This window comes from Chiloscyllium punctatum, chromosome 23 (assembly GCF_047496795.1).
Source record: "Chiloscyllium punctatum isolate Juve2018m chromosome 23, sChiPun1.3, whole genome shotgun sequence".
Classification (NCBI taxonomy): domain Eukaryota; kingdom Metazoa; phylum Chordata; class Chondrichthyes; order Orectolobiformes; family Hemiscylliidae; genus Chiloscyllium; species Chiloscyllium punctatum.
In genome coordinates this window covers 46,116,227-46,131,044 of record NC_092761.1, presented here as the reverse complement: position 1 = coordinate 46,131,044, position 14,818 = coordinate 46,116,227, and positions in this window count along the sequence as shown.

The following is a 14,818-nucleotide window of genomic DNA, read 5'->3' as shown; positions in this document are numbered from 1 at the left end:
ATTCTGTATATAAACCACTCTGAAGGCCTCAATTTGATCCAGACTGTAACTCACTCCAGGATATCTGTTATTCTGTATATAAACCACTCTGAACCCCTCAATTAGATTCCAGGCTGTCACCCACTTCGGGATATTTGTTATTCTGTATATAAACCACTCTGAACCCCTCAATTAGATTCCAGGCTGGAACTCACTCCGGGATATCTGTTAATCTGTATATAAACCACTCTGAACCCTGCAATTAGATTCCAGGCTGTAACTCGCTCTGGACTATCTGTTATTCTTTATATTAACCATTCTGAAGGCCTCAATTAGATCCAGACTGTAATTCACTCCAGGATATCTGTCATTCTGTATATAAACCACTCTCAACCTCTCAATTAGATTCCAGGCTGTAACTCACGCCGGGATATCTATTATTCAGTATATAAAAAACTCTGAACCCCTCAATTAGATTCCAGACTGTAACTCACTCCAGGATATCTGTTATTCTGTATATAAACCACTCTGAACCCCTTAATTAGATTCCAGGCTGTAACTCACTCCGGGACAACTATTATTCTGTATATAAACCACTCTGAAACCCTCAATTAGATTCCAGACTGTAACTCACTCCGGGATATCTGTTATTCTGTGTATAAACCACTCGTAACCCCGCAATCACATTCCAGGCTGTAAATCACTCCGGGATATCTGTTGATCTGTATATAAACCACTCTGAACCCCTCAATTAGATTCCATGCGGCAACTCACTCCGGGCTATCTGTTATTCTGTAGAAAAACCACTCTGAACCCCTCAATTAGATTCCAGGCTGTCACCCACTTCGGGATATTTGTTATTCTGTATATAAACCACTCTGAACCCCTCAATTAGATTCCAGGCTGCAACTCGCTCTGGATTATCTGTTATTCTGTAAATTAACCTCTCTGAAGGCCTCAATTAGATCCAGTCTGTAACTCACTCCAGGATATCTGTTATTCTGTATATAAACCACTCTGAACCCCTCAATTAGATTCCAGGCAGTAACTCACTCCGGGATATCTGTTATTCTGTATATAAAACACTCTGAACCCCTCAATTAGATTCCAGGCTGTAACCCACTCCGGGATATCTGTTAATCTGTATATAAACCACTCTGAACCCCTCAATTCGGTTCCAGGCTGTAACTCACTCCGGGATATCTGTTATTCTGTATATAAACCACTCTGAACCCCGCAATTAGATTCCAGGCTGTAACTCACTCTCGACTATCTGTTATTCTGTATATTAACCACTCTGAAGGCCTCAATTAGATCCCGACTGAAATTCATTCCAGGATATCTGTTATTCTGTATATAAACCACTCTGAAGGCCTCAATTAGATCCAGACTGAAATACATTCCAGGCTATCTGTTATTCTGTATATAAACCACTCTGAACCCCTCAATTAGATTCCAGGCTGTAACCCACTTCGCGATATTTGTTATTCTGTGTATAAATCACCCTGGACCCCTCAATTAGATTCCAGGCTGTAACTCACTCCAGGATATCTGTTATTCTGTATATTAACCACACTGAAGGCCTCAATTAGATCCCGACTGAAATTCATTCCAGGATATCTGTTATTCTGTGTATAAACCTCTCTGAACCCCTCAATTAGATTCCAGTTTGTAACTCACTCCGGGATATCTATTATTCTGTGTATAAACCACTCGGAACCCCACAATTACATTCCAGGCTGTAACTCACTCCGGGCTATCTGTTATTCAATACATAAACCACTCTGAACCCCTCAATTACATTCCAGGCTGTAACTCACTGCGGGATATCTGTTAATCTGTATATAAACCACTCTGAACCCCTCAATTAGATTCCAGGCTGTAACTCACTCCGGGATATCTGTTATTCTGTATATAAACCACTCTGGACCCCGCAATTAGATTCCAGACTGTAACTCGCTCTGGACTATCTGTTATTCATTATATTATCCATTATGAAGGCCTCAATTAGATCCAGACTGTAATTCACTCCAGGATATCTGTCATTCTGTATATTAAACCCTCTGAACCCCTCAATTAGATTCCAGACTGTAACTCACTCCGGGATATCTGTTATTCTGTATATTAACCACTCTGAACCCCTCTATTAGATTCCAGGCTGTAACCCACCCTGGGCTATCTGTTATTCTGTATATAAACCACTCTAAACACCTCTATTAGATTCCAGACCGTAACTCAGTCTGGGCTATGTGTTATTCTGTATATAAACCACTCTGAACCCCTCAATTAGATTCCAGGCCGTAACTCAGACTGGGCTATCTGTTAATCTGTATATATACCACTCTGATCCCCTCAATTAGATTCCAGGCTGGAACTCGATCTGGATTATCTGTTATTCTGTAAATTAACCTCTCTGAATGCCTCAATTAGATCCAGAGTGTAACTCACTCCAGGATATCTATTATTCTGTATATAAACCACTCTGAACCCCTCAATTAGATTCCAGGCAGTAACTCACTCCGGGATATCTGTTATTCTGTATATAAACCACTCTGAACCCCTCAATTAGATTCCAGGCTGTAACTCACTCCGGCATATCTGTTAATCTGTATATGAACCACTCTGAACCCCTCAATTAGATTCCAGGCTGTTACTCACTCCGGGATATCTGTTATTCTGTATATAAACCACTCTGAACCCCACAATTAGATTCCAGGCTGTAACTCACTCTCGACTATCTGGTATTCTGTATATTAACCACTCTGAATGCCTCAATTCGATCCAGACTGAAATTCACTCCAGGATATCTGTTATTCTGTATATAAACCACTCTGAACCTCTCAATTAGATTCCAGGCTGTAACTCACTCCAGGCTATCTGTTATTCTGTATATAAACCACTCTGAACCCCTCAATTAGATTCCAGGCTGTAACCCACTTCGGGACATTTGTTATTCTGTGTATAAACCACCCTGGACCCCTCAATTAGATTCCAGGCATTAACTCACTCCGGGATATCTGTTATTCCGTATATAAACCACTCTGAACTCCTCAATTAGATTCCAGGCTGTAACTCACTCCGGGATATCTGTTAATCTGTATATAAACCACTCTGAACCCCTCAATTAGATTCCAGGCTGTTACTCACTCCGGGATATCTGTTATTCTGTATATAAACCACTCTGAACCCCACAATTAGATTCCAGGCTGTAACTCACTCTCGACTATCTGGTATTCTGTATATTAACCACTCTGAATGCCTCAATTCGATCCAGACTGAAATTCACTCCAGGATATCTGTTATTCTGTATATAAACCACTCTGAACCTCTCAATTAGATTCCAGGCTGTAACTCACTCCAGGCTATCTGTTATTCTGTATATAAACCACTCTGAACCCCTCAATTAGATTCCAGGCTGTAACCCACTTCGGGATATTTGTTATTCTGTGTATAAACCACCCTGGACCCCTCAATTAGATTCCAGGCTGTAACTCACTCCAGGATATCTGTTGTTCTGTATATAAACCACCCTGAACCCCTTAATTAGATTCCAGGCTGTAACTCACTCCGGGACAACTATTATTCTGTATATAAACCACTCTGAACCCCTCAATTAGATTCCAGACTGTAACTCACTCCGGGATATCTGTTATTCTGTGTATAAACCACTCGGAACGCCTCAATTAGATTCCAGGCTGCAACTCACTCCGGGCTATCTGTTATTCTGTATATAAACCACTCTGAACCCCTCAATTAGATTCCAGGCTGTAACTCGCTCTGGACTATCTGTTATTCTGTATATTAACCACTCTGAACCCCTAAATTAGATTCCAGGCTGTAACTCACTCCGGGATATCTGTTAATCTGTATATAAACCACTCTGAACCCCTCAATTAGATTCCTAGCTGTAACTCACTCCAGTGTATCTGTTATTCTGTATATAAACCACTCTAAACCCCTCTATTAGATTCCAGGCCGTAACTCAGACTGGGCTATCTGTTATTCTGTATATAAACCACTCTGAACCCCTCAATTCGATTCCAGGCTGTAACCCACTCCGGGATATCTGTTATTTAATATATAAACCACTCTGAACCCCTCAATTAGATTCCAGGCTGTAACTCACTCCAGAATATCTGTTATTCTGTATATAAACCACTCTAAACCCCTTAATTAGATTCCAGGCTGTAACTCACTCCGGGACAACTATTATTCTGTATATTAACCTCTCTGAAGGCCTCAATTTGATCCAGACTGTAACTCACTCCAGGATATCTGTTATTCTGTATATAAACCACTCTGAACCCCTCAATTAGATTCCAGGCTGTCACCCACTTCGGGATATTTGTTATTCTGTATATAAACCACTCTAAACCCCTTAATTAGATTCCAGGCTGTAACTCACTCCGGGACAACTATTATTCTGTATATTAACCTCTCTGAAGGCCTCAATTTGATCCAGACTGTAACTCACTCCAGGATATCTGTTATTCTGTATATAAACCACTCTGAACCCCTCAATTAGATTCCAGGCTGTCACCCACTTCGGGATATTTGTTATTCTGTATATAAACCACTCTGAACCCTGCAATTAGATTCCAGGCTGTAACTCGCTCTGGACTATCTGTTATTCTTTATATTAACCATTCTGAAGGCCTCAATTAGATCCAGACTGTAATTCACTCCAGGATATCTGTCATTCTGTATATAAACCACTCTCAACCTCTCAATTAGATTCCAGGCTGTAACTCACGCCGGGATATCTATTATTCAGTATATAAAAAACTCTGAACCCCTCAATTAGATTCCAGACTGTAACTCACTCCAGGATATCTGTTATTCTGTATATAAACCACCCTGAACCCCTTAATTAGATTCCAGGCTGTAACTCACTCCGGGACAACTATTATTCTGTATATAAACCACTCTGAAACCCTCAATTAGATTCCAGACTGTAACTCACTCCGGGATATCTGTTATTCTGTGTATAAACCACTCGGAACCCCGCAATCACATTCCAGGCTGTAAATCACTCCGGGATATCTGTTGATCTGTATATAAACCACTCTGAACCCCTCAATTAGATTCCAGGCGGCAACTCACTCCGGGCTATCTGTTATTCTGTATATAAACCACTCTGAACCCCTCAATTAGATTCCAGGCTGTCACCCACTTCGGGATATTTGTTATTCTGTATATAAACCACTCTGAACCCCTCAATTAGATTCCAGGCTGTAACCCACCCTTGGCTATCTGTTATTCTGTATATAAACCACTCTGAACCCCTCAATTAGATTCCAGGCCGTAACTCAGTCTGGGCTATGTGTTATGCTGTATATAAACCACTCTGAACCCCTCAATTAGATTCCAGGCTGCAACTCGCTCTGGATTATCTGTTATTCTGTAAATTAACCTCTCTGAAGGCCTCAATTAGATCCAGACTGTAACTCACTCCAGGATATGTGTTATTATGTATATAAACCACTCTGAACCCCTCAATTAGATTCCAGGCTGTAACCCACTCCGGGATATCTGTTAATCTGTATATAAACCACTCTGAACCCCTCAATTCGGTTCCAGGCTGTAACTCACTCCGGGATATCTGTTATTCTGTATATAAACCACTCTGAACCCCGCAATTAGATTCCAGGCTGTAACTCACTCTCGACTATCTGTTATTCTGTATATTAACCACTCTGAAGGCCTCAATTAGATCCCGACTGAAATTCATTCCAGGATATCTGTTATTCTGTATATAAACCACTCTGAAGGCCTCAATTAGATCCAGACAGAAATTCATTCCAGGCTGTTTGTTATTCTGTATATAAACCACTCTGAACCCCTCAATTAGATTCCAGGCTGTAACTCACTCCAGGCTATCTGTTATTCCGTATATAAACCACTCTGAACCCCTCAATTAGATTCCAGGCTGTAACCCACTTCGGGATATTTGTTATTCTGTGTATAAACCACCCTGGACCCCTCAATTAGATTCCAGGCTGTAACTCACTCCAGGATATCTGTTATTCGGTAAATAAACCACCCTGAACCCCTCAATTAGATTCCAGGCTGTAACTCACTCCGGGACATCTATTATTCTGTATATAAACCACCCTGAACCCCTAAATTAGATTCCAGGCTGTAACTCACTCCGGGATATCTATTATTCTGTGTATAAACCACTCGGAACCCCACAATTACATTCCAGGCTGTAACTCACTCCGGGATATCTGTTATTCTGTGTATAAACCACTCTGAACCCCTCAATTAGATTCCAGTTTGTAACTCACGACGGGCTATCTGTTATTCTGTATATAAACCACTCTGAACCCCTCAATTAGATTCCAGGCTGGAACTCACTCCGGGCTATCTGTTATTCAATACATAAACCACTCTGAACCCCTCAATTACATTCCAGGCTGTAACTCACTGCGGGATATCTGTTAATCTGTATATAAACCACTCTGAACCCCTCAATTAGATTCCAGGCTGTAACTCACTCCGGGATATCTGTTATTCTGTATATAAACCACTCTGAACCCCGCAATTAGATTCCAGACTGTAACTCGCTCTGGACTATCTGTTATTCATTATATTATCCATTATGAAGGCCTCAATTAGATCCAGACTGTAATTCACTCCAGGATATCTGTCATTCTGTATATTAAACACTCTCAACCCCTCAATTAGATTCCAGACTGTAACTCACTCCGGGATATCTGTTATTCTGTATATTAACCACTCTGAACCCCTCTATTAGATTCCAGGCTGTAACCCACCCTGGGCTATCTGTTATTCTGTATATAAACCACTCTAAACACCTCTATTAGATTCCAGACCGTAACTCAGTCTGGGCTATGTGTTATTCTGTATATAAACCACTCTGAACCCCTCAATTAGATTCCAGGCCGTAACTCAGACTGGGCTATCTGTTATTCTGTATATATACCACTCTGAACCCCTCAATTAGATTCCAGGCTGGAACTCGATCTGGATTATCTGTTATTCTGTAAATTAACCTCTCTGAATGCCTCAATTAGATCCAGAGTGTAACTCACTCCAGGATATCTATTATTCTGTATATAAACCACTCTGAACCCCTCAATTAGATTCCAGGCAGTAACTCACTCCGGGATATCTGTTATTCTGTATATAAACCACTCTGAACCCCTCAATTAGATTCCAGGCTGTAACTCACTCCGGGATATCTGTTAATCTGTATATAAACCACTCTGAACCCCTCAATTAGATTCCAGGCTGTAACTCACTCTCGACTATCTGTTATTCTGTATATTAACCACTCTGAAGGCCTCAATTAGATCCCGACTGAAATTCATTCCAGGATATCTGTTATTCTGTATGTAAACCACTCTGAAGGCCTCAATTAGATCCAGATTGAAATTCATTCCAGGCTATCTGTTATTCTGTATATAAACCACTCTGAACCCCTCAATTAGATTCCAGGCTGTAACCCACTTCGGGATATTTGTTATTCTGTGTATAAACCACCCTGGACCCCTCAATTAGATTCCAGGCTGTAACTCACTCCAGGATATCTGTTATTCGGTAAATAAACCACCCTGAACCCCTCAATTAGATTCCAGGCTGTAACTCACTCCGTGACATCTATTATTCTGTATATAAACCACCCTGAACCCCTAAATTAGATTCCAGGCTGTAACTCACTCCGGGATATCTATTATTCTGTGTATAAACCACTCGGAACCCCACAATTACATTCCAGGCTGTAACTCACTCCGGGATATCTGTTATTCTGTGTATAAACCACTCTGAACCCCTCAATTAGATTCCAGTTTGTAACTCACGACGGGCTATCTGTTATTCTGTATATAAACCACTCTGAACCCCTCAATTAGATTCCAGGCTGGAACTCACTCCGGGCTATCTGTTATTCAATACATAAACCACTCTGAACCCCTCAATTACATTCCAGGCTGTAACTCACTGCGGGATATCTGTTATTCTGTATATTAACCACTCTGAACCCCTCTATTAGATTCCAGGCTGTAACCCACCCTGGGCTATCTGTTATTCTGTATATAAACCACTCTAAACACCTCTATTAGATTCCAGACCATAACTCAGTCTGGGCTATGTGTTATTCTGTATATAAACCACTCTGAACCCCTCAATTAGATTCCAGGCCGTAACTCAGACTGGGCTATCTGTTATTATGTATATATACCACTCTGAACCCCTCAATTAGATTCCAGGCTGGAACTCGATCTGGATTATCTGTTATTCTGTAAATTAACCTCTCTGAATGCCTCAATTAGATCCAGAGTGTAACTCACTCCAGGATATCTATTATTCTGTATATAAACCACACTGAACCCCTCAATTAGATTCCAGGCAGTAACTCACTCCGGGATATCTGTTATTCTGTATATAAACCACTCTGAACCCCTCAATTAGATTCCAGGCTGTAACTCACTCCGGAATATCTGTTATTCTGTATATAAACCACTCTGAACCCCGCAATTAGATTCCAGGCTGTAACTCACTCTCGACTATCTGTTATTCTGTATATTAACCACTCTGAAGGCCTCAATTAGATCCAGACTGAAATTCACACCAGGATATCTGTTATTCTGTATATAAACCATTCTGAACCTCTCAATTAGATTCCAGGCTGTATCTCACTCCAGGCTATCTGTTATTCTGTATATAAACTACTCTGAACCCCTCAATTAGATTCCAGGCTGTCACCCACTTCGGGATATTTGTTATTCTGTATATAAACCACTCTGAACCCCTCAATTAGATTCCAGACTGTAACTCACTCTGGACTATCTGTTATTCTGTATATTAACCACTCTGAAGGCCTCAATTTGATCCAGGCTGTAACTCACTCCAGGATATCTGTTAATCTGTATATAAACCACTCTGAACCCCTCAATTAGATTCCAGGCAGTAACTCGCTCTGGACTATCTGTTATTCTGGATATGAACCACTCTGAACCCCTCAATTAGATTCCAGGCAGTAACTCACTCCGGGATATCTGTTATTCTGTATATAAACCACTCTGAACCCCTCAATTAGATTTCAGGCTGTAACTCACTCCGGGATATCTGTTATTCTGTGTATAAACCACTCTGAACCCCGCAATTAGATTCCAGGCTGTAACTCACTCTCGACTATCTGGTATTCTGTATATTAACCACTCTGAAGACCTCAATTAGATCCCGACTGAAATTCATTCCAGGATATCTGTTATTCTGTATATAAACCACTCTGAACCCCTCAATTAGATTCCAGACTGTAACTCACTCCGGGCAATCTGTTATTCTGTATATAAACCACTCTGAACCTCTCAATTAGATTCCAGGCTGTAACTCACTCCAGGCTATCTGTTATTCTGTATATAAACCACTCTGAACCCCTCAATTAGATTCCAGGCTGTAACCCACTTCGGGATATTTGTTATTCTGTGTATAAACCACCCTGGACCCCTCAATTAGATTCCAGGCTGTAACCCACTCCAGGATATTTGTTATTCTGTGTATAAACCACCCTGGACCCCTCAATTAGATTCCAGGCTGTAACTCACTCCGGGATATCTGTTAATCTGTATATAAACCACTCTGAACCCCTCAATTAGATTCCAGGCTGGAACTCGATCTGGATTATCTGTTATTCTGTAAATTAATCTCTCTGAATGCCTCAATTAGATTCCAGGCTGTAACTCACTCCGGGATATCTGTTAATCTGTATATAAACCACTCTGAACCCCTCAATTAGATTCCAGGCTGTAACTCACTCTCGACTATCTGTTATTCTGTATATTAACCACTCTGAAGGCCTCAATTAGATCCCGACTGAAATTCATTCCAGGATATCTGTTATTCTGTATATAAACCACTCTGAAGGCCTCAATTAGGTCCAGATTGAAATTCATTCCAGGCTATCTGTTATTCTGTATATAAACCACTCTGAACCCCTCAATTAGATTCCAGGCTGTAACCCACTTCGGGATATTTGTTATTCTGTGTATAAACCACCCTGGACCCCTCAATTAGATTCCAGGCTGTAACTCACTCCAGGATATCTGTTATTCGGTAAATAAACCACCCTGAACCCCTCAATTAGATTCCAGGCTGTAACTCACTCCGTGACATCTATTATTCTGTATATAAACCACCCTGAACCCCTATATTAGATTCCAGGCTGTAACTCACTCCGGGATATCTATTATTCTGTGTATAAACCACTCGGAACCCCACAATTACATTCCAGGCTGTAACTCACTCCGGGATATCTGTTATTCTGTGTATAAACCACTCTGAACCCCTCAATTAGATTCCAGTTTGTAACTCACGACGGGCTATCTGTTATTCTGTATATAAACCACTCTGAACCCCTCAATTAGATTCCAGGCTGGAACTCACTCCGGGCTATCTGTTATTCAATACATAAACCACTCTGAACCCCTCAATTACATTCCAGGCTGTAACTCACTGCGGGATATCTGTTAATCTGTATATAAACCACTCTGAACCCCTCAATTAGATTCCAGGCTGTAACTCACTCCGGGATATCTGTTATTCTGTATATAAACCACTCTGAACCCCGCAAATGGATTCCAGACTGTAACTCGCTCTGGACTATCTGTTATTCATTATATTATCCATTATGAAGGCCTCAATTAGATCCAGACTGTAATTCACTCCAGGATATCTGTCATTCTGTATATTAACCACTCTCAACCCCTCAATTAGATTCCAGACTGTAACTCACTCCGGGATATCTGTTATTCTGTATATTAACCACTCTGAACCCCTCTATTAGATTCCAGGCTGTAACCCACCCTGGGCTATCTGTTATTCTGTATATAAACCACTCTAAACACCTCTATTAGATTCCAGACCATAACTCAGTCTGGGCTATGTGTTATTCTGTATATAAACCACTCTGAACCCCTCAATTAGATTCCAGGCCGTAACTCAGACTGGGCTATCTGTTATTCTGTATATATACCACTCTGAACCCCTCAATTAGATTCCAGGCTGGAACTCGATCTGGATTATCTGTTATTCTGTAAATTAACCTCTCTGAATGCCTCAATTAGATCCAGAGTGTAACTCACTCCAGGATATCTATTATTCTGTATATAAACCACACTGAACCCCTCAATTAGATTCCAGGCAGTAACTCACTCCGGGATATCTGTTATTCTGTATATAAACCACTCTGAACCCCTCAATTAGATTCCAGGCTGTAACTCACTCCGGAATATCTGTTATTCTGTATATAAACCACTCTGAACCCCGCAATTAGATTCCAGGCTGTAACTCACTCTCGACTATCTGTTATTCTGTATATTAACCACTCTGAAGGCCTCAATTAGATCCAGACTGAAATTCACACCAGGATATCTGTTATTCTGTATATAAACCATTCTGAACCTCTCAATTAGATTCCAGGCTGTATCTCACTCCAGGCTATCTGTTATTCTGTATATAAACTACTCTGAACCCCTCAATTAGATTCCAGGCTGTCACCCACTTCGGGATATTTGTTATTCTGTATATAAACCACTCTGAACCCCTCAATTAGATTCCAGGCTGGAACTCACTCTGGGCTATCTGTTATTCTATATATTAAGCACTCTGAACCCCTCAATTAGATTCCAGACTGTAACTCACTCTGGACTATCTGTTATTCTGTATATTAACCACTCTGAAGGCCTCAATTTGATCCAGGCTGTAACTCACTCCAGGATATCTGTTAATCTGTATATAAACCACTCTGAACCCCTCAATTAGATTCCAGGCTGTAACTCGCTCTGGACTATCTGTTATTCTGGATATGAACCACTCTGAACCCCTTAATTAGATTCCAGGCTGTAACTCACTCCGGGATATGTGTTATTCTGTGTATAAACCACTCTGAACCCCGCAATTAGATTCCAGGCTGTAACTCACTCTCGACTATCTGGTATTCTGTATATTAACCACTCTGAAGACCTCAATTAGATCCAGACTGTAACTCACTCCGGGCAATCTGTTATTCTGTATATAAACCACTCTGAACCTCTCAATTAGATTCCAGGCTGTAACTCACTCCAGGCTATCTGTTATTCTGTATATAAACCACTCTGAACCCCTCAATTAGATTCCAGGCTGTAACCCACTTCGGGATATTTGTTATTCTGTGTATAAACCACCCTGGACCCCTCAATTAGATTCCAGGCTGTAACCCACTCCGGGATATTTGTTATTCTGTGTATAAACCACCCTGGACCCCTCAATTAGATTCCAGGCTGAACTCACTCCAGGATATCTGTTATTCTGTATATGAATCACCCTGAACCCCTCAATTAGATTCCAGGCTGTAACTCACTCCAGGCTATCTGTTATTCTGTATATAAACCACTCTAAACCCCTCTTTTAGATTCCAGGCCGTAACTCAGTCTGGGCTATGTGTTGTTCTGTATATAAACCGCTCTGAACCCCTCAATTAGATTCCAGGCTGTAACTCACCCCGGGCTATCTGTTATTCTGTATATAAACCACTCTGAAACCCTCAATTAGATTCCAGGCTGTAACTCACCCTGGGCTATCTGTTATTCTGTATATAAACCACTCTGAACCCCTCAATAGATTCCAGGCAGTTACTCACTGTGGGCTTCAGTTATTCTGTATATGAACGATTCAGAACCCCTCAATTAGATTCCAGGCTGTAACTCACCCTGGGCTATCTGTTATTCTGTATATAAACCACTCTGAACCCCTCAATTAGATTCCAGGCAGTTACTCACTGTGGGCTATCAGTTATTCTATATATTAACGATTCAGAACCCCTCAATTAGATTCCAGGCTGTAACTCACTCTGGGCTATCTGTTATTCTGTATATAAACCACTCTGAACCCCTCAATAAGTTTCCAGACTGTAACTCACTCTGGGCTATCTGTTATTCTGTATATAAACGACTCTGAAACCCTCAATTATATTCCAGTCTGTAACTCACCCTGGGTTATCTGTTATTCTGTATATAAACCACTCTGAACCCCTCAATTAGATTCCAAACTGTAACTCATTCCGGGCTATTTGTTATTCTGTATATAAACCACACTGAACCCCTCAATTAGATTCCAGGCAGTTACACACTCTGGGCGATCTATTATTCTGTATATTAACGATTCAGAACCCCTCAATTAGATTCCAGGCTGTAACTCACCCTGGGCTATTTGTTATTCTGTATATAAACCAATCTGAAACCCTCAATTAGATTTTAGGCTGTAACTCACTCCAGGCTATCTGTTATTCTGTGTATAAACCACTCTGAAGGCCTCAATTAGTTTCCAGACTGTAACTCACTCCGGGATATCTGTAATGCTGTACATAAACCACTCTGATCCCCTCAATTAGATTCCAGTCTGTAACTCACTCCGCGCTATCTGTTATTCTGTATATAAACCACTCTTAACCCCTCAATTTGATTCCAGGCTGTAATTCACGCTGGGCTATCTGTTATTCTGGATAGAAACCAGTCTGAAGCTCTCAATTAGATTCCTGGGTGTAACCCACTCCGGGATATCTGTTATTCTATATATTATCCACCCTAAACCCCTCAATTAGATTCCAGGCTGTAACTCACTCTGGGCTATCTGTTATTCTGTACATAAACCACTCTGAACACCTCAATTAGATTCCAGGCTGTAACTCACTCCGGGATATCTGTTATTCTTTATATAAACCACCCTGAACCCCTCAATTAGATTCCAGGCTGTAAGTCACTCTGGACTATCTGTTAATCTGCACATAAACCACTCTGAACCCCTCAATTAGATTCCAGGCTGTAAGTCACTCTGGACTATCTGTTATTCTGCGTATAAACCACTCTGAACCCCTCAATTAGATTCCAGGCTGTAAGCCACTTCAGGATATTTGTTATTCTGTATATAAACCACCCTGAACCCCTCAATAGATTCCAGACTGTAACTCACTCCGGGATATCTGTTATTGTGTATATAAACCACTCTGAACCCCTCAATTAGATTCCAGGCTGTAACTCACTCCGGGATATCTGTTATTCTGTAACATAAACCAGAGGATTTGAGCCACGGGGAGAGGCTGAATAAGCTGAGGCTGTTTTCCCTGGAGCATCAGAGGCTGAGGGGTGACTTTATCGAGGTTTATAAAATCAAGACGGGCATGGATAGGAAAAATAGACAAAGTCTTTTCCTCGCTGTAGGGGAGTCTAGAACTAGAGGGCAGAGGTTTAGTGTGAGAGGGGAAAGATAAGGAAGAGACCTAAGGGGCAACTTGTTCACTCAGAGGGTGGTCCATGAATGGAATGAACTGTCAGAGGAAGTGGTGGAGGGTAGTACAATTGCAACATTTAAAATTCAGCTCGGTGGGTATGTGAATGGGAAAGGTTTGGAGGGAGATGGGCCAAGTGCTTGAAAAAGAGACTAGAGTAGGTTAGGATATCTGGTCGGCATAGACGGGTTGGACCAAAGGGTGTGTTTCCATGCTGTACATCCCTAGGAGTGTATGACTCCGCGATTTTGTGACTCATTACATTCTGTCCATAAACCACACTGAACCCCTTGATTAGATTCCAGGCTGTAACTCACTCAGGGCTATCTGTTATTCTGTATATAAACAAGCCTGAACCCCTCAATTAGATTCCATGCCTTAACTCACTCCAGGGTATCTATTTCTGTATATAAACCACCCCGATCCCCTCGATTAAATTCCAGGCTTTAACTCAATCCGGGATATCTGTTTTTCTGTATATAAACCTCTCTGAACCCCTCAATTAGATTCCAGGCTGTAACTCACTCCGGACTATCTGTTATTCTGTATATA